Below are 2,368 nucleotides of genomic sequence, written 5' to 3'. Positions count from 1 at the left end.
GAAAGGTATCTCTAGCCAAGGTAACAGCATGGATGAAGGATGAGTGGAATGAGTTTTGTGACTTGTATGGGGGGGTTTTGGGGTGCAAGGACAGAGTGAAGGCAGAAGAGCCTGGAATGGGAAGCAAGAACTTCAGCAACATGTAATTGTTTAGTTCAAGAATTGCAATTGGCTGCTGGGTCTGGAGGTTGGTAATGAATAAATATGGCAGCTCCCCAGTGATTAGCAACTCTTGTTTTTCTGAACGACTCTCTTGAACAGGTGGTTTCCATCTTCGAGCTCATGTCATTGGTAAGGAAGGGTGGGTGGATAGGGCAGAACCACTCTGCAGGCTCTAGCACAGTCTTTTACAACAAGGGAGGGGCGAGTCTGGTTTTGTTTGTTTTTTATTTATTTATTTATTTATTTATTCATTCATTCATTCATTCTTGAGATGGAGTCTTGCTCTCTTGCCCAGGCTGGAGTGCAGTGGCATGATCTCAGCTCACTGCAACCTCCGCCTCCCAGGTTCAAGCAATTCCCCCACTTTAGCCTCCCGAGTAGCTGGGATTACAGGTATGCACCACCATGCCCGGCTAATTTGTTGTAATTTTAGTAGAGACAGGGTTTCACCATGCTGATCAGGCTGGTCTCAAACTCCTGACCTCGTGATCCTCCCGCCTTGGCCTCCCAAAGTGCTGGGATTACAGGTATGAGCCACTGCACCCGGCCTGAGTCTGGGTTTTATCTGGGGAGTGGTCTGTGACCTTAATCATGATGGGATTTGCAGTCATCCTGGACCACACCCTATCAGATATTTGCACCTCACTTACCTGTTTATGCAAGAGCTAGAAGGATGGGCACATAGGAAAACACTTTGAAGAGAAAAGGATAAGAAAGTTTGGACATTTGCTTGAGTGAAAACAAAACCCAAGACTCTTAATACATAGGGTACCAACAGGTCCCAGTTTACCCCGGGGGGTCCTGGCATATACCTATTATCTCTTCATCCTATCCACTTTGGATTTGTCCCAGATGATTCCTTTATTAGTTTTAGCAAAGTGGTGTTATTTATTATTGCATTAAAATAAATCAGCAAGGAGGTAGCCTGGATAGCTCAGTTGGCAGAGCATCAGACTTTTAATCTGAGGGTCCAGGGTTCAAGTCCCTGTTCAGGCATGTTCTGTGACTTTTGGCACCTAATTCTGACTCAATTTTTTGTTGTTGTTGTTGTTGTTGTTGTTGTTGTTGAGACAGTCTAGTTCTGTCGCCATTGCAGTGGGGCAGACTCGGCTCACTGCAACCTCCGCCTCCTGGGCTCAAGCCATTCTCCAGCCCCAGCCTCCCGAGTAGCTGGGACTGCAGGACCACCACACCCAGCTAGCTATTTTAAGAAGACTTTCTTATAGATGAATTCACATGTGAATCTGTAGCAGGTGGACTTACAGATTCTTCTGCAAAGCATGATTTTTCATTGATATCAGATGACTGTTTCTTTGCTAAATTTCTAAAACTTTTTTCTTCCAAGTTTTTATTATGCATGTGCAAACACGTAGTGCCTGCACTTAATGTATTGGCACTTGAGACAGAAGAAAAATTGCAAACAGTTCAAAGGCTATTTTATCAGTGCTATTAGAGGCTTCACAAAGAAAATGCATAAGTTCTAATAATTGGTTCAAATTTTCACTTTCCATTCAGGAAATCAAATTATTAAAGTTTCTGGAAATTCATTCTAAAGAAGGTGAAACATCTGATCTTATTGTTAATACTAATAATACTCCAGTTTTTTAATGAACTTGTTAATTTAACAGTGAAGATGAAGTTACTAAATTTTGTGGCGATAACACCCACTCAAAATTTGGTGAAGCACAAATTCATGGTAAAAAACAATGTCAATATAAAATTTAAAAACTTATGAGACACAAATAGGCTTGAAATTTGTTTTGATGTTCATATAATTCACAGCTTCCTCCCATTCACTGCAATGTTAAATCAGTTAAAAATCGTAGTGGTTTAAATTTACAAATATTTGTGTATACTCCGTTAGAGCAATCAAACCACAATATTTTTGTGATGAAGTTTATGATGAATCTTACAAAACAGTGTGGCAGTATGGACTTTTATCTTTTGCTGCTTGCCATCAATGGAGTTTTCAAGAGTTTGCACCTTTAAAGAGTTACTTTGTAAATCAACCTACACATTATGCAGTGGTTTTGAACTTCTTTTATAAATAAGTCTGTAAATTGTGGTTATATTTTATTCAACACCAGTTGGATATATTTAATCAAAATCTTGAAAGAGTAGAGTGCTCAAAAAAACTTTGTCTTTTTTTTTTTTTTTTTTTTTTTTTTTTTTCAGGGGCTTAGATAAGAAAGCGCAGCGGGTAGGG

At 39.8% G+C, this 2,368-nt stretch overlaps 1 non-coding gene across 1 annotated transcript; it reads left to right on the top strand.

The window, feature by feature from the left end:
* Positions 1-1,085: 1,085 nt before the first annotated feature.
* Positions 1,086-1,158, top strand: TRNAK-UUU (transfer RNA lysine (anticodon UUU)). The gene has a single exon. It is a non-coding gene; the product is annotated as a tRNA-Lys (tRNA).
* Positions 1,159-2,368: the final 1,210 nt, after the last annotated feature.

Source organism: Rhinopithecus bieti, unplaced genomic scaffold, assembly GCF_001698545.2.
Source record: "Rhinopithecus bieti isolate Rb0 unplaced genomic scaffold, ASM169854v2 scaffold_32081, whole genome shotgun sequence".
NCBI lineage: Eukaryota > Metazoa > Chordata > Mammalia > Primates > Cercopithecidae > Rhinopithecus > Rhinopithecus bieti.
Note: the sequence above shows the minus strand (reverse complement) of the source record. Positions and strands in the feature narration are given on the sequence as shown.